General features: G+C 37.2%; 1 protein-coding gene across 1 annotated transcript in view; it reads right to left on the bottom strand.

Annotated features, from left to right (window-relative positions):
- The window catches only part of FCHSD2 (FCH and double SH3 domains 2), a 346602-nt gene that overhangs the window by 207789 nt on the left and 119261 nt on the right, over positions 1–19552 (bottom strand). The window lies entirely within an intron of this gene.

The raw sequence follows: 19552 nt of genomic DNA, 5'->3' as shown, positions 1-19552 counted from the left end.
CAAACTTTGGGACCATTTGACACCAAGAATTTCCCCAGAAGACTTGCTGTTCTCCCCTAGGACAGGTCTAGCAGTGAGTGCTCCTCAGACTGATGAAGTCTTCTGGTATCGGTCCGCTTTTCTCCCCAACCCTTGCCACCTTAGCTCAGATCCTTATCGCCTTTGCCTACCTTATAGTAACAGCTTACAACACTGGCATTCCTGCTCTTAATGTCTCCCTCTTCACCCTGGCCAAAAGAAGCTTCCTTAAACTCCTATTTTACCAATCATTACTCTGCTCAAAAACATCCATTCTCCTTTTTTTTCTTAAGAGAAAACATGGAGTTCTTAGAATATATTTCAGGATCTCCAGATGCTCCAAGCCTGCCTTTCCAGCGTTCCTTCACTCTCCTCTCCAAGGATTCCATGCTCTCTGTGTTCAGCTGGACCGCTAGCAGCTTCTCAGACTGAGCGTGACAGCTCAGGCCTGTACATCCCCACAGGTTGTCTCCCATGCCAGGAACACACTCATTTCTCATTTCTGCCTGTTAACTAGTTTCTCTTCTGTAAAGACTCAGCCAGCTCCAGGGCCATGGCCTTCAGGAAGCCTTTTTGAAAGGGATTTCTTCCTCCTCAAGTCATTTGTTAGGTTTATTCTGTGCTCTCATCACCTTCTGTTGTGTTTCATACTTATTTATTGTACATGCTGTATCTCTTCTATTGGGCTGTAGTCACCCTGAAGGTACCAACTGTACAATTTTTCAACTTTATATCCCCAGAACAAAGCAAAGTGCATAAATCAATATACTTTTATACAATGATTTAACGCTTACAAAATAGTTTCTTTAGAATAACACTATTAGGAAGAGTAGTAGAAATATTCAGTCTTTTTCAAAGATGGAGAAACTGAGGCTCAAAGAGTTTAAGTAGGCCAAGTCATACAGCTAGTGTCAGAGCTAATTTCCAAACCAAGGTCTTCTGATTCCAATCAATGTCCTTTCTAGTTTACTCTGTGGAATCTGTTAAAATAGTAGCTTCCACTTGCACAGTGCTTTAGAGTTGAATGCTTTCCTCACAACAAACCTGTATACTAGGCAGAACAAGCAGTATCCCTATTTCACAGATAAGGAAACGGGCTTAAGAATGGATAAATGATTAAGTTATATCATTAGTGTCACAGCCAGTATCTGAATATGAGTATCTACCTCAAGCTTAAAACTCTCATCAGCATAACATGGTTAACCTATATATAGTTTAATTTCTTCAGTTTTTAAGCATCATAAAAGGTATTTTTGGTTTTATATTTAATGCCTCAACTTCATCTTGAGTACTTTATTAGTATGTGCATATATTCATAAAATGTCTTCCTTTTTTCACCCAGATAACTTTACTCTGAAACAGTCGACATATAAGGATCTGGTTTTCCATCCAGACCCAGTATTGGTCAATTTTACATTCCTAACCCTCTCTGGTCCCTTGTTTAAGCATGGCTTTGATAAAATAATGACCTCATTGGTAAAGTTAATTGAAATCGGGACTTCCTGAAATACCTTTTTCAGTGATCCTTCCCCTTTATGAAGGAAGATGATCTGTAATTAATTGAAAGGTGATGACATGTTTCAAGGCTCCCTTCCTTCTGAAGTTACAAGTTTTGGGTCTTGAGCACTTTTGGTCTCTTCCAAGGGCTGGATAGCAGCTTCAGACTGCTAATATTTTCTTTGCCATAGGGAATAAGGTGTACTTAAGGGCACAACCCAGGGGAAGAAGGGTCAGTGACTCACTACTTCAGCAAGCTGCCATTTCATTAGTGTGGGTCTTCTTCCCACTGACAAAACCTGTAACCCTTCTACAATTTAGCAGACGCTCTTCAAGAGTCATTGTGGCTGAAAAATCTATCCTCCTGTGGCTATCCTAATAATAAGCCACCCATGGCTGGGCTGGTCCTCCAATGACAGATGCTCAATCGATCTTCCTCCAAGCCTTTCCAGATTGGTAGGATCTGAGAGAGCTTTTCTCTTTGGGTACAGTCTCTGAGAACCCAAAGCCATCTCCCTACCATAGTAGATCACTAGACAAAGGCTTCCATGGAGGAGGCACTAAGGATACAAAGATAAAAACAAAACAGTCTCTGCCCTCAAAGAAATGACATTAATGGGGCAGGGAAGGGGATACAGCAAGTACAAAGGTTAACTATTATATGAGACAAGGAATACTAGGGGCAGGGGCAAGATTTGGACAGAACGTTCTTGAATATATGATTTGAAATAAATGGAAATATTTCATTTGAACAAATTCATCAACTATCTGTTAAATATTTAGTATGCATAAGGTCACATACCAGGCACTGGGGACACAAAACAACAGAGATTAAAAATTATGCATTCCCTCCCTGTAAGGAGCTTACATTTTACTTGATAGGAAGATACTATGTGCCTAAAAAAGTATACTACAAGGCAAGGAATAATGGAGTAAAGGAAAAATACAGACAAGATGTTCTAGGAAAATTGGGGGCAACAAAGGATTTTTCTGGAGGGAGGCAGGACATAATATCTATCTTCAGATATATGAAAGGATCCCCTAATACTAATAAGTATTAGGCTTATTTTACTTCCAGTCTTCTTATACTTTATATCCCTCCATGAACTATGTGATTCTGCTGCACTGGCATTCTTGTCAGTCCTCCCCCATCCCCATGCCTTTGGACTAACTGCCCCACCCTTCCCACTCTTCCCACCCAAGCCTGGACTATTCTGGCTCCTCACTTCTAACTCTTAGTTTCCCTGATTTCCTTCAAGTCTCAGTTCAAATTCCCTCTAAAGCAAGAGGCCAGAAAATTTCCCTATGCCCCTAGCTGCTAGTGCCTTCCACTCCAGAATCCCCTTCCATCTAGTCTGTATAGATGTTGTATGTACCTAGTGTTGTATACGCTGCCTCCCCTACTAGAATGTGAGCTCATTGAGCAAGGGATTGTGATGCCTTCTAGTTGACCCAGAGCTTAACACATGGCCTGCTCCATAGTAAAGGCTTCATTAATGTTTGTTGGCTGACATACTGGTTCAGAGAAAAAATAGAAGCAATAAACGTAGAAGGTACAAAGGTAGATTTTTGCTCAATAATAAGAAAAAAATTCCTCTCAGTAGGGCTATCTACAAGTGAAAAATGGGCTGCCTCAAGAAGCAGTCATTTCCCCAATACAGAAGATCACAGGATAATAGGAAGATAGATTTAGAACTCTAAGTGACCTTAAAGGTCGATTAGGACAAACCTCTCATTTTACAGATGAGGAAACTAAGGCCTGGAGAGATTAAGTGACTTGCCCATGGTTCCAAGGGCAATAATAGAAGCGTGAATCAAACCTAAATCTCTAATCCCACATCCAATGCTTTTCCCATGCATTGTTTCACCTCTCTTTAATAGAGGCTTCTGACCACTCTTTCAAAAATTCTGCATAGTTAGGGTTATTCTGAGGTCTCTGTCAACCATGAAATCTATGATGACAGAGTTAGTACTCTTGGAATATCTATAGATATTTCAGTGGAATAATGAAGAACTGACTAATTTCACAGTAGCATGTGACCTAAATTAATCTAAACATCTTTAAATATCTATGTAAGCCATGTAAAAACTAGCTTCCTACTTCCCCTAAGGGACTAACAATTTATGGAATTTAAAAAATTCATTAAGTCCGTCCCTCCTTCCTTCCTTCCTTCCTTCCTTCCTTCCTTCCTTCCTTCCTTCCTTCCTTCCTTCCTTCCTTCCTTTCACACATGATCAGTTGAATAACAGGGGTAAAAGCTAAGTTCATGGCTTGTATCTGCACATATTAATGAATTTAATTCCCTGCCATACAGTGTAAAGTTTAAAGTAGAAAAGAAATTCTATAACAGCCTGCATTCTGCATGAATTCATAAGCCCCTTTTCTAACTCACTAAATAATTTCTATAACAAGCAAGAAAGTGGATGACTAAGGTAATGAGATGTCAGTTTGAGCATATGAGACGTGAATTGTATTTCTTACCAAGTGAAGGGACTTAAAGGAATTCTTACAATAATTTCCTAATGTCTCCCTCAAAATTAGCTTTCCTTTAAAAGGAAATACTAAGGGAGTGTGATTATAATTATGAAATCAAGTTCTATCCCCTACTCTGCAATCACTACTATAATCATTAATGCCCAGATTCACACAATGATAGAACTAGAAAGAGCCCTTAGAGTTCATCCATTCCACCCCATTTCTTTTACGGATGAAGAAATTGATGGTCAGATGGGGAAAATATATGTTCAAGGTCATAAACTGGTAAGTGACTGAGTTGGGATTAGAATTTAGGCCTTCATGATTATTAGACACCACTGTGCTTCCTCCTTTAGGTTTATTGAGTATTCACTATATACATTTAAAAAAAAATTAGGTCCTTTGGAAAAGACTCAGAAACGGGTGTTAAAATAAAATGTTCTAATCAAACAGGAGCACTATCTTTTCCCTAGAATAGTAAGCAGAATTTCATGGTTAGAAGGGATCCCAGAGTCATCTGGGGTATCCACCAGATACCACCAGAAGAATCTTTACTATAAAACATCAGTGATCTAGACTTTGCTTTAAAGATTCCCAAAAGAATGGGTAGTTACTGCCTCTTGAATCTGTGAGTTCTATGTCTTCGTAGCTTCTAATCGCAAGTGGACTCATAAACATTTGACTACTGCTTGAGGTTGAAGGAGTGGATATGCACCGCCTGATACACTTTTAAGTTTAATCTTGTCTAGTCTTTAATCTTAATAAAGTTTAATTTTAATGGACATCTTCTCCATCACTTTCCTAAGACTAGGCAATCAATAAAATATCAAATCAAGCCCTTTCCGTCTTCAGATTTTGATTCTTGACATTCCCCCCATCCCTTTAGAGAACTTTTCTTGTAGAATTTAATTCATAAGATACTATGTATTATTTCTCTGGGTCCTTTAAAATCTACTTCTCTATTTTCCTCACTTTATTACAAATTCTAAAATGAAGTAGTCATTTCTGGCTATAAGGTTCTAATTACTTCCATCCTAGGAACCAATAACTCTCTATTAGTGAGAATGAGATTCAAAATGGAAATTCTCCTTGTTGATTCCTCCACTTTTCGAAAATGATCATTATGGTATGTCAAGAAATTAACAGTTACCCAGCTTTTGACAAAATAAGAGTGTATGAATAGACCTGAGGACATCAGTTGTCTCCACTTCTCCTCTAACCCATTTCTTGATCTTATGCAGTGTGGCTTCTGATGTCATCATTCACCTGAAATTGCACTTTCGAAAGTTACCAATAATTTCTTAAATGCCAAATCTAATGGTCTTTTTTCAATCATCATCCTTCTTGACCCCTCTGCAACCTTCAATACTGTTGATCACCCATTCCTCCTGGATACTCTCCTTTCAGTTTTTATAAAACCACCTTCTCCTGGTTCTCCTCCTACCTATTTGATGACTTTTTCTTAGTTTCCTTTGTTAGAACTACCCATAGGTAGCTCCTGTGGGTCTGCCCTGTGGGTCTGCCCTGTATACTCTTTTCTCTGTATACTACCTTGACTAGAGATCTTCTCAGCTGCCAAGAATTCTACTATATAATTCTATGCAGATGATTCCCAGATCTATATTATCTATATACCCAGATGGTATCCAGATGAGCTCCAGTCTCATATCACAAGCTGCCTTTGAGACATCTGGCAACAGATTGTCCTGTAGGGATCTCAAACTCAACATATCCCAAAATGAATGTGCATCGTCTTTTCCCTGTCCCTACCTCCTTATCGTATATTTTCTTGCTCATACATTTTACTATGGTATTTCTTCCAAGTTTCTCAGCTATATACTGAAACCTGCTCACACCCACCATACACCTCTCTCTGCTGACTTCTTTATGATGTTGATGTTCAATTCTTCAGAAACTGTTGAGCTCTATGTCTCACAGCCAAGCAGCTTCACTTGTTGGTGTTAAAAAGATAAACTCTTATTTTCGGGAGACGCTTGAAGTCATTAAAGGAGTTATGAAATATCCTGAAGGCAATTCTGTCTGCTCTCTTCCTCTAGTTGAACTCTGAACACAACGAATTCATTTGCATGTTTCATCACCAAATATATATAAGATGAAAAACCACTCTGAATGGGTATAGATCTCTTCCAAAAGAATCTGCAAATTTCTGTGGTTTAATGCAGATAGCATATTGTCATCCATAAACAACAGCATTTGAAGATCTCACAATCCATAGGGAATCCTTCTTCAACTTGAGCTATGTGTTGAATCTTCTCCACTGTGATAAATACTGTTAGCAAATATATATCTTCCTGTTTTCCATGGCTTAGTTATATTCCTCTATCTTTCAGACAACTTGTGAATCAATCTCTCAATGCCCTCATAACTGTGTTGCTTTCAGAATATACTTCTTCTATATACCTTGGTCTCAAAGCCAATAAAAGTCAGAAGCCATATTAGAACTTAATTCTAATTCCATGTCCAGCTTTCTTTCCAACAGATCATGAGAATTTAAGGGTTGGAAGGACCCTTACAACACAAAACAGACTTTAAGAACTGGAAGGGACCTCAGAGGTCACCAAGATCAACCTTCTCGTTTTTGAAATGGAGACTAGGGAAGGAAAATTACTTGTCCAGCATCATAAATTGGTTATTGAAAGAGTGCAGCCAAGTGCCCTAGTCTTCCTTTCAGCTCTTACTCCAGGACTGTTCCCATTGTGCCACACTGCCTTGCTTTACTTCCATCCCTACTTGAGTCTGGACAGTGTGTAAGAGACTCCTTGTTCTTTCTTTCAAAGATTTGCTGTTTTGCTCCAGCAAGTGAAACAGTACAAAGAAGGCCACTGTTGACTTAAACTGAAGAATGTACTGATTGCTTAACCTTTGGCCCAGTGGACACAGAGGGCAGGGCAAAAAGCATGGCGAGTTTGTTTATGTAGGTTATTCCAGACCTACTTCTACACAGGTGATAAGCAGGAGAAACAGTTTTAGAATTGAGATACAAAGGACCTGGTTTCAAATTCTAGCTCTTGTCATTTATATACTAATGTGATCTTGGGCAAATCCATGAGCTTTGGCCTCACCTATAAAATAAGGGGATTGGTCCAGGTCAGAGGTGTCAAACTCAAATAGAAAAAGATCTCTGCCGACGACATATAGACTTAGAAAACTACTAACATTATTTCTGTTGTACTGTATGTTTGTTTATTTTGTTAAACATTTTCCAAGTACATTTTAATCTGGTTCTGGCTCCACCTGGAAATGTTGCTGCAGCCAAGGGCAAGTAATAAGTTTGACACTTCTTGTCTGTTTCATCTTAATGGTCTTTTCCAGACCTAAAATAGTTCAAACATCTTTTTCCACAATTAGGTGCTAGCTTTTCTAACTTTATTTCATGCACTCCACCCAGTCAATACTTTGGCCAAACTGAATGCATCTATATCCCAGGAATAGGTCATAGATATATTGCTATCTTCATTCAGTCAGCCAATAAACATTTATCATTATTATTAGCATATTATTACTAGATGCTAGGCACTGTGTTGAGCCCTAGGAATACAAACACAGGGAGAATGATGGTTCCTGTCCCTGAGAAGCTTGCATTCTAATGGGGGGGCAAGGCAACTCATAAAAGGCAGCTGAAAAGGGAGATGATGCAGGGGAAATGAAGGTGCCTAGTGCAAGGTCTGGGTAAAGAAAGTCCAAGAGAGTCCAGAATGTAGCCAGAAGAGGAATTAAGGCATAACTGGCCTGGGCCTCTTCCCTAAAATGGAGGTTCTGGGGCAACTACCCAAATCACAGGAAGAAGCCTCAAAAAAGAGGGTGATTCACAGAACTAGAGAGAGTTACTTAAGGAAAACTACAGAAGCTAAATGTGCTTGAAAATGCTTCTGTTAGTGGCTGGGTCCTTTTTTGGGGGGGAGGGGAATACAGAATCACAGAGTTCAGAGAGTTCAATGATTATTACATTTTTTTCTCCTCAATATGTTTTCCAGATCAGTTGTTTATGATATGACATTTTGGCTTATATTTTTTTTTCAATCTTTTAATTTCATTTTTTGTATTTCTTATTGTCTCATGGAGTTATTGGTTTCTATTTGAGCTGTTCTGATTTTCAGAGCATTTGTTGCTTGGGTAAGCTTTTGCCAAGCTTTTAGGCCCCTGTTCAATTCTTTGTCCCACAGCTGTCATTTCTTTTCCAACATTTTACTACTACTACTACTACTACTACTACTACTACTACTACTACTACTAGACTAGCTAGAAACCAGCTCCCAAAGAAAACAGATAACCATGTATATCCTGAATGCTCAAAATTCAGGGATTCTTAACCTGGGCTTCAGAGATTCCCAAAATGTCAGTGGACAGATTTCAAGAGGTCTATGAGAAATTGGATGAGGAAAAAAATAAATCTTTTCTTTTAGAATATTATATATTTTATGTTATGCATTTAAAAATATTATTCTGAGAATGGGGTCAAAAAGGTCCATTACACAAAAAAGGCCTAGAGGGATCCTGCCAGGTCATCTAATATAACCCCAGACTTTTAAAGAGAGGAGAAAATTAGGCCCAGCTTAGAACTCTGTAATGAGTAGTACAGAAAACAGAACAAAGAACAGCTTATCATATTTCCTGAGTTCTTAAAGGAGCTCAAGGAAGAAAAAAAGCAGTAACTATCTATATATCGTTTTGCGAAGTGTCTAACACTTTTGCTAGTTCAGCAGCTCACCCCCCAACTCCTGCCAATCCTGTGTAACATGCTACCCAACTAATAAGAAAATAAGACACAGAAATGAATGACCAGCCAGAATTTTAAATACTCAACTTAATTCAACTAATATCTATTATTAAGCAACTATTATGTGAAAGGCCTCATTGCAATTATTAGTGAGCTCCTTGAGGGCAAGGACTGTCTGCTGCTTTTTTCTGTATTCCTAGTGCTTGGCACTGTGCCTAGCACATGACAGACATTTAATAAATGTTTACTGATCAACCTATCATTTAGGAGAAGGAAAAGACATTGTGGTACAATGGAATATGTGTTGTCTAACTTGTTCCCCTCCCGGATCCTCTTCTCTACTCACTGACCTCCCATCGATCCTTTAAGGTACAACATAAATACCATATATCCTTGATCATTAACACACTCCCAACCCCACTCCCATGGTTTTTACAGCACTGTGTACCTCCCTAGTGCACAAACTTATAATGTATGTATCATATTTGGTCTATATTTGTGTCTTACCCTTCTATTAAAGTTTTAAAGTCTGTGACAACTAGAGTCATCTCATCTAACCTGTGTATTTTCCCTATGATAGGTCTACGTATGCAGTAAATACTTAATAGTGTTTGTTAAGTTGAAGGGGGGAGGCACCAGAAAAAGTGCTATGACAAATTTACTAAATTAAAGTGCATAGGGTCACTGATCTAGAGTTTAACGTAACTTCACAGGTTATCTAGTCCAACTCAGTCAATTGTACAGATGAGAAAATTGTGGCCCAGAGAGGTTAAATTATTTGTCCAAAGTTATTCAGATAGCAAGGAGTGCTTGATCTGGGCCCTGAAAGAAGGAAGATACTAGGTCCAAAATATTTCTAAGTGTATGTCTTGATACTTTATTTAGCACTGCCTTAATATTCCTTTGGTCCCAAAGGCAGGGAGACTTTATACTCTTCAACCTTCCTGAAAAAGGGTTTGGGTTAGCCTAAATATTTAACAAAAAGACCTAACAAACATTAGTATTTTTCTCTAAAATGTTATATATCTTGCTATAATTTCTATGGCCAAGGGAATAAAATATTGTTCTGTGTGTGTTCATAAAGGCACTGGAAATTGGCAGACTGCCTTAGTCTGGCTATCCTGATATTAGGCTGCCAGGCAAAATTTTCAAGAATCACAAACATAAAGAACAAGAGAGTAATTCACTCAAAGTAGGTGTTCAATAAATGTTAAACTGAAGGCATCAGCTTAGGCAAGGGAAAAAGGGGGCCCCCTGACTCCCTAAAGGTCTGTCAGCCAGCCTCACTGAGCTAATAAAGCCTAATGGTGATTATATTTGAAATTTTTTTCTGCTTTAAATATTCCTCTGCAATTTAGTACCTCTCTCTGATACTTAGGGGCCCTTATCTTCAATTATTCAGTATTTGTGTTCCCTTAAGAAATGATATAGTGACATTCGTTCAAGCAGTCATTCTTCAAACATTTATTAAAGCCTACTAGAAGATCTATCAGAAATAGCTGTGTTTTCATAACAAAACTGAAATCTGAGAAAAAGAAAAAGTCAGAAGAAGTGAGAAACTAACACTTGTAACAGTAATTTTCCTTCCCCTGGAGAGTGTATCATCTAGGACTATTCTTTGGTTTCTGAATACTTCAGAGTTCTATTTGATGTAAGTACTGACCAAACTTTCCTAGAAGCAACATCCATAAGAGGTTCATTCCTCAAAGCTTATGGTCAAACTTTTATTTGATGCATCCTTATGCCAGAAACCACAGATCCTTCTATCACTAAGTATCTTCTATAGATTCATAAAAAGTCCTTTGACAGCATTTCTTTAGAAAAGCTTAGTAATGTAAGAGAAAAAAAACAACACCAGATCAGTCAGAAGACTTGGGTACAAGCTCAAATTATGCAATGCTAGCTTAGTGATCCTGGGCAAGTTACAAATCTCTTTGTGCCTCAGTTTCCTCATCAGTAAAATAAAAGTATTGGACTAGATCATCTCTTAGGTCCCTTAGAGCTGTAACTAAATGATCTCACTGGAACTATCATTTAACTAAAAAGAGCGTTTGACTGAGAACGATGAGATACCACTTTAAAGATTTTCTTCCCAAAAAAGTGTTTCCCATACATATATCAAACCCAGAGAAGATTCCTTTAAAAACAATAAGAGATCATTTTGCTGCAGGATGCTGCTTATTAATATCAGTGAGGGAGACACAATTTCTTTTAAGACCCAACACACGAGTAGCAAAAATGTCCAGGTAGGAAGAAGCAGTCTGAACTCTCTCTTACAACTCCAACAAAGACAGAGGAAAAGCACCAGACTCCATAATGAGTCATTTTTCCAGCTCAATCAGCATAGAGAGATAATCAGAAGCCTGAGGGCGCTGGAAAGGGGGTATAGAAAGTTTAATCAAAAAGGATCATGCAGACCCTACCATCTTGAAGCAGGGGAGCGTGGAGTTTGTAACTAAGTTACCAAATAAGAAACAGAGTCCTAGATCTAGCCCAGATAGGGCCTGAGTACAGAAATAAGAGCTATTTGGCAGTTGTGTTGCTCAGATACTAGTGGATCAATTTATTGGACACAGGCAGGAACAAAGGCAAAAAGTAGCTACGTGGCTCTGACCCAGCATGGGGGTCATGGACTTATCCAGAGACTTTGAGTTGAGTAACTGGAACAGAGAGCTCAGAACAAAGTGGTGCCTGTGCTTCAGCCCCTCAGAACCTAGAAAGTTTTCCACTTGATAAGACTGGGTCCATGATCAGTCTGCTAGAACTCTAACCAGAGGAAAGTCTCAAGTTATGTCACCCAGATCCTGTAAAGCTCATACCAGCACAGATCAGCTTTTCTCTGCTAAACATTTGTAGGTCCTAGTCCTGAGCTGCCCCTGAGATTCCTGAAGAAAAAAAGTTCAGTGTTCAGGAAAAGGACCAAGCTAGGCCTCAACCAGGCTTCTCTCCAAGAGTGCACAGAGCCTAAGCTATAATACAAAGTACCGACTGGAAAAAGGAAGCTAAGAAAATGGGTTTGAAAAAAAAAACATCTATGATGAAGAAGTATTATGAAAATAGGTATTTCTAAGACATAAACCCGGAAAATAACTCCACAACATCTATCAGCGAAACATCAAAGAAAAATATAGTTTAGTCACAAAGTCATATAGGATTCCTGAAAGAAATAAAGCAAGAATTTTAAAATCATATTACAAGTGAAATTAGATCAGAAGAAAGAACTGGGGGGTACTTTAAAAGAGTACTTGAAAAAAGACTGAGAAGAAGAATTAATCTCCAATTAAACAAAATGAAAATCCTGAAAATGAAAGGTGAGATTAATAAAATTGACTATTAAAAACAACAACATTGAACTAATAAAACTAGGAGCTAGTTTTATGAAAAAGTCTATCTATATGAATAGATAAACCTTTGGTTTATCTGAGTTTAAAAAAGAAGAAAATCAAGTTATTAGCATCAAAAATGAAAAAGGTGAATGTATCCCCAAGATGAAATTAAAGCAAATATTAGGAGCTATTTGGCCAATTATATGCCATAAAGCTGACAATCTAAATAAAATGGATTAATATTTACTATGAACTGCCCAAATTAACAGAAAAAGCAATGGAATACATGAATAACCTTGTCTTAGAAAAAGAAATTGAACAAGCCATCAATGAGCTCCCTAAGAAAAAAATTCCCAGGACAAGCCAGATTTACAAGTAAATTCTACCCAACATTTAAGAAAAAATTAATCACAATACTATTTATATAGCTTATGCTATTTGAAAAAAATAAAGAAGTCCTACCAAATTCCTTTTATGACACAATTATAGTTTTGAAACCTAAACCAGTGAGAGCAAAAATAGAGAAAGAAAAACTATAAACCAATTTCCTTAATGAACATCAATGCAAAAAAAAATTAAATGAAGTACTAGTACTAGGAAGTTGCAGTAATATATCACAACGATCATATACTTACTGGGAGTAGGAGTCATATCAGGACTGGCTCAATATTAGGAAAACTATGAGTATAATTGACCCTATCACTCACAAAAACAACAAAAATTGTGATTATATCAATAGAACCAGAAAAAGCCTTCAACAAAATACAATACTCGTTCCTACGAAAAACACTATAAAACAAAGGAATTAACGGAACCTTCTAAAAATAACTAGTATGTCTCCAAAACCAAGGGCAAGTATTATTTGTAACGGGGATAAACTTGAAGCCTTCCCAATAAGATCAGAAGTAAAGCAAGGATATCCATTATCACCAATGTTATTCAGTGTTGTACTAGAAATGTTAGCTATAGCAATAAGACAAGAAAAATAAACTGAAGGAATAAAAATAGGAAATGAGGAAACCAAACTATCATTCAACATCTGACAAAAATTGCTAGGAAAATCAGAAAGTAATTTGGCAGAAATCAGGTACAAATCAACATGTCACACCATATACCAAGATAAGATGGAAATGGATAAATGATTTAGACATATTTAGACACAAATAAATTAAGGAAACATGAAAAAAATAGCTGTCAAATTTATGGATAAGGGAAAAGTTTATGATCTAACAAGAGATAGAGAGGATTAGAGGAAGTAAAATAGATAATTTTGATTACATGAAGTTAAAACAGCTTTTGCACAAACAAAACTAAAGCAGCCAAAATTAGAAGGAAAACAGGAAATGGGGGGAAATTTTTTCTATCAAGTCTCTCTGATAAAGGTTCCATTTCTCAAATGTATAGGAAACTGAGCCAAATTCATAAAAATATACACCATTCCTCAAGTTGATAAGTGGTCAAAGGATATAAATAAAGAGTATTCTAGAAGAAATTAAAGTTATCAATAGACACATGAAAAAATTATCTAAATCACTGCTAATTGAAATTAAAACAACTCTAAGATAGCACCTTATACCTATCAGATTGGCTAACATGAGAGAAAAGGAAAATGATAAATGTTGGAAGGGATGGGGAAAAATTGGGACACTAATATATTGTTGGTAGAATTGTGAACCATTCTGGAAAATAATTTGGAACTCTGCTCAAAGCACTCTAAAGGGTGTATACCCTTTGACCCAGCAATACCAGCATTAGGTCTATATCCCAAAGCGAGCAAAGAAAAGGGAAAAGGACCTCTATATACAAAAATATTTATAGCAGCTCTTTTGGGAGTAGCAAAAAATTGGAAATCAAGGGGATGCCCATCAATTGTTGACTGGCTCAACAAGTTGTGGTATAACACTCGTGTTATAAGAAATGACAAACAGGATGTTTTCATAAAAACTTAGGAAGACTTTTATGAACTAATGCAAAGTGAAGTGAGCAGAACTAGGAGAACATTGCATAACATAACAGCAATAAGGATGATCAACCATGAAAGACTTAACTACTTTGATCAAGACAACGATCCAAGACAGTTCCCAAGGACCTGTGATAAAAAATGTTATCCATCTTAAGAGAGAGAACTGATGAACTCCGAATGCAAATGGAAGTATACTTTTAAAACTTTTTTTAAATTTTTATTGTTTTATTTTGTGTTTTCTTTTGCAACATGGCTATATGGAAATGTTTTGCATGACTTCACATGTATAAGTGATATCAAATTACTTGCCCTCTCAAGGAGGGGGGAAGTACAGAGGGAATTTTGAACTCAAAATTTTTTTAAATGATTAAAATTTTTTACATGTAATTTAGCAATATTTAATGAAATAAAAATAATTTTAAAATAAAGAATCATTGGAAGATCTGAAAAAATGTCTAAGATATTATATTTCAAAAAATCATAAATAAAAACTGTCCAGGCCTAATAGAATTGGAGAGTAAAGTGAAAATAGAAAAATAAAATCCACTATTTGCCTTCTAAAAGAAATTCCAAAATGAAAATTCCCAGGAATGCCACAGGCAAAACCCAGGCCTTCCAGGTCACAGAAAAATAAAATACTGTAATTATCAGTCAGGTACTAAACAGACTTTTCAGTGATGTTTCTTTCTCCCTGAAACAAAGGCTGATCTTTTTAACACCAAGTTTTTCTGGTGATGCTATGTATGGCTGTGAAGTTTTGGGCCATCCAAAGGACAAAGAAGAAGGGTACGGGGGGAATAAACAGGTTGGAACATATTACTGAGAAGGAGTTGTATATAAGAAGCACATAATGTCATCATGATTTAGTTAGATTGTTAACTCTTAGGGGGCAGGAACTATTTCACTTTTGTACTTGTACTTCCAATGCAGAACACACAGCAGGCACTTAGTAAATGCTTGTTGACCAATTATAGAGATTTATAACCAGAAAATAAGGTGAGCCAGTCATGGAGCTAGAGCAAGGGACAAGCTATAGAAAATCTGCTTATTCCACTGACATCCCTGGAATGTTAAGTGCAAGGCTCCAAGAACATTAGAAGACAGACCCCTGTAGAATATTTCAAGGAGAACATGGAGAAGAATCAGAAAGGATGAAAAGGTATAGAGAAGTGGTGATCTGTACCTGAGGAGGAATAATCCATATTTTTGAAATCATCCACCAGTGATATGTCTGTCATAGTGTAAGAGATAGTCTGGTAGAAGAGCAAGAATGCTGCCCCTGGAGAGTTCAGAGAACTGGGCCCACAGGTAACTCCAAGAGTTGGGTGACCAACCTGAGGGTGATCCCTTACCTAAGTCTCATTTTCTCCCCATAAACATTGAAGCACTATATAAATTGGAGTTAGGACTTTGTTACCAACCTTGTTACTTGTCTCTTTTCAAAATTCTGCTTTACACTTCATTGGAACAGTTTCAGTTGCCAATGTATGTCACATGGTTCATGAAAACACTAAAAACTATTTTAAAGCTCTTTAGTTTCAGCACCTGCTTTAAGACCCTAGTCTATAAATTGATAATTCAATTAAGGCAGCACATAAGGATCCAAGTAATCCAACCCAATTCCCAAAGAAATTCCGCAGGATTATTCACAAGACTCAGATCAAACAAGGCATTGTAGACTATGCTCCAAAGGATACAAAAGAAACCAAAGCTCTTGATCCAGCCATTCTGGAGAGCAGTTTGGAACTATGCCCAAAGGGCTATAAAAATGTACATACCCTTTGACCTAGCAATACTGCTTCTAGGGCTATATCCCAAAGAGATCATAAAAATGGGAAAAGGCCCCACATGTACAAAAATATTTATAGCAGCTCTTTTTGTGATGTCTATGAACTTGAAATTGAGGGGATGCCCATCAATTGAGGAATGGCTGAACAAGTTGCGGTATATGAATGTAGTGGAATACTATTGTGCTATAAGAAATGATGAATAGGTAGACTTCAGAAAAACTTGGAAAGACTTATATGAAATGAGGCTGAATGAAGAGAGTAGAAGCAGGAGAACATAGTTAACTGCCAAAGTGTGTGAGGATTGATTTTGATGGACTTAGCTCTTCACAGCAATACATGGACCTAAAACATTTCCAAAGGACTCATGATACAAAATGCCATCCAGAGAAAGAACTATGGAGTTGGAATGCAGAATGAAGCAGACTATTTTCTCTTTTGTTGTGTTATGTTTTTCTCATGGTTTCTCCCATTTGCTATAATTCTTCCATGCAACATGACTAAGAGAAAATGTGTTCAATGGGAATGTATGTGTACAGATCACATGTTGTATGCCGTCTGGGGGAAAGAGGGGAAGAAAATTTAAAACTTAAGGAAGTGAATGTTGAAAACTGAAAACAAATAAATTAATAAATTTTGGGGAAAATTATCTTCAAAAAAAAGAAAAGAAATTAAAGCTCTTATGGACATCTGAGACCCAGAAACCCTATCAACAAGTACACAGCAACTTAATCCTAGGAACCTCTATGTGGCAGCATGAAAACTGAAGATTAGCTCTGGTCATAAAGCTCTATGTTCTGCTAAAACAGCAGATTCTCTGATGATGCAATAGATAGAGCCATTCTAAGTTATAAATAAATATAAATAAAATAAAATAAATACAAATAAATAATAAATTTCAAAATTAAAAAAATTAAAATAAAATAAAAAAATAAAATTTTAAAATAAATTAATTAATTTAATTAAATAAATAAAATAAAATGGAATGTTTTAAGTTATTTTTCCTTCTTCCTGATAAGCCAATAGAAGTTTGGATGAAGGGCTAGAAAGGAATAATGACAGGGAGAGCAAGAGATCCTAAATTGTCAGTTGACATTTACTGAGTACACTAGATGGAGAGCACCATGGGGAATCAGAAAGGAAATGAAAGGCTGGGTTAGGAGCTAAAGAAGAAACTGGACTACTATGAATAAACATTGATAAAGAAGAATAACAGGAAGAATACATTAAAAAATATCTTCCATTGAAGTCCTCACTATGATGACCTTGACCTAGCTCTCAAAGGCTATTAGATCAGCTGATCACAATCTCTGGCAGAACCTACTAAGCTGGTGTGGTTCTAAGGCAACATCATCTAAAGGCTAGACTAGCTTAGTGCAGAGACTCTCACACAAGAGGACTGGTCCCCAGTGATGAGTATTTAAGACTCAATAAATCATACAGCAAGACACGAAATAGTTGGAATTTATCAGTGAAGGAAATGCTTGTATTAATGAAATTCCTGATTTTTTTGTATCTTTACAATAAATGTATCTTTATAATAAATTTTATAAACATACACAGATAGTCACAAAAACGTTAACAAGCGTTGTGTCTGACTCTTTGTGAGTGACTCCAGCATACCTTTACATGGACACAAACATGAATTGCACAATGGCTGTGCATCTTTGGCCTGGCACCGTGGTTAAAGAGCTGCACTCAGAGCCAGAAAGACATATATTCAAGTCGTGCCCTCTCCCCATCTTCCACCCCCAATATACAAATCCTGAACTTTTATTCCTTTACTCTATGATTCTGGAGATGGAAAGGATCTTATTGTGCTAATTTGAGTCGTAGAGAATCATGGAATCAGAGCTAGAAGGGAAGTGGGATACAGCAGAAGAAAAAAAAAACAACTGGATTTGTAGCCACTACTATTCATGTAAGCTGAGAATGGAGGTGGGGATGGGGATGGAGGTGGAATCACTTAACCTCTCTGGGGCTTAGTTTATTCACCTGCAAAATTAATAATTTCCAGCTCTAAAATGACATATAAGGTCCCTTTTGGTTCTGAAATTCTATGATCCTAAAGATTCAAAAGATTTTAGACGTCATCTAATCCAACTCTTTCTTTGATGGGTAAGTCTCCTCTTCAGCCTACTAAAAAGTGATAACTTGGCCTCTCCGTGAAGACATTCAGTGGCCAGGAATCCATTATTTCTTGGGGAAGCCAACTATTATCAGTTTTCCCCTGAAAACCTCCCCCTTCCAAATTTCCCTTTTAGTGTTGAGAGCACCACTATACTCCCACTCCCTCAGGCTTACAAACTAGATGTCACCCTTGATTCCTCACTATCTCTCATCCCCCACATTCAATCTGTTGCCAAGGTCTATCTATCTTATCTTTGAAACATCTCTCAAACGGACCCTATTCTGTTTTCTGACACTACTACCACTCTAGTGCAGGTCCTTTTATCACTTCACACATGCATGCCTCAAGTCTCTCTCCACTCCAATCTATCCATCTTTCAGCTGCCAAAGTGATTTTCCTAAAGTTCAGATCTAACCATGTCACCTCCCTATCAATTCCAGGTTCAAAAAGCAAATCATCTACTTGGTGGTGTTCAAAGTTCTTCATAACATAACCTAGGCACCACCATCCCAAATGTCCCATTTCATCTTTTTATACTTTATTCCCCAACATATACTTTCTGATCCAGTTATACTGACTTCCTTGCTGTTCCCTGAATGAGATGATCCATTCTTTCAGCTTTGGTATTTTCTCTCACTGTACCCCATGCCTGGAATGTTCTACCTCCTTATCTCTGTCTCCTGGTTTCCTTCAAGTCCTATTTAAAATCTCACTTCCCATAGGAAGCCTTTCCCAATCCCTCTTAATTCTAGTGCCTTCCCTCATTTACTTTGAAATTTTCCTGTATATACTTTGTTTGTACATAGTTATTTGCATGTTGCTCCCACCCCAACTAGATTGTGAGCTTGATGGAAGGGCTTATATTTTACCTTTCTTTGTATCCCCAGAACATAGCAGAGTTCTTGGCGCATAACAGATGCTTAATAAATGTTTACTGGCTCTCACCTCTGAAATTAAGCAAAGAAAGTCTAATCCTTCCATGTGATAATCCTTCAGATATCTACCCCACTCAACTGTTTCTCCTGACCTTACTAAATGCCCCCTGTTCCTTCAACTGATCTTTATATGGCACTACTTCCAATTCCTTCCCTATTCGTATTACCCTCATCTTGATGTAACATCTTTCCTGAAATCTAGTACCAAGAAATGCATGCAATATTCCACATGTAACATGGCCATGACAGTGGACAGTCACACTACTACCATGTCCTTCATGAGACATCCTAGAATTTCAAGAATATGACAAAGGAATTGAGATTCCCTAGTTTTATTAGCTAATTTTGTCTACGTGCATGTATAAAAATGAAGATGGAATATCAAGAAAAACAGTGCTTCTTTGATTCATTATTGTTTCTTCAGAATTCACTAAACTATTATTTTCAATAAGACTTCTATGAAGCACTGTATTCACACGGACCAGAGCTTGGTTAGGATCTTCTTCCATAGAAATTTAGTAAATAGTGGCTACTACAAATACATGATCTCTAAATCCCAGAGCATACATAACATCAGCTTATTGCAGTGGAAAGTCACAGGACTTGGAGTCAGAAGACTCACATATGAGTTCATGCACCAACATTCACTCCATCTGTGACTGTAGCCAAGTCATTTCTCTC

Source organism: Notamacropus eugenii, chromosome 5 (genome assembly GCF_028372415.1).
Source record: "Notamacropus eugenii isolate mMacEug1 chromosome 5, mMacEug1.pri_v2, whole genome shotgun sequence".
Classification (NCBI taxonomy): domain Eukaryota; kingdom Metazoa; phylum Chordata; class Mammalia; order Diprotodontia; family Macropodidae; genus Notamacropus; species Notamacropus eugenii.
The sequence above is the reverse complement of the archived record's forward strand: the minus strand, read 5'-3'. Positions and strand labels throughout refer to the sequence as shown.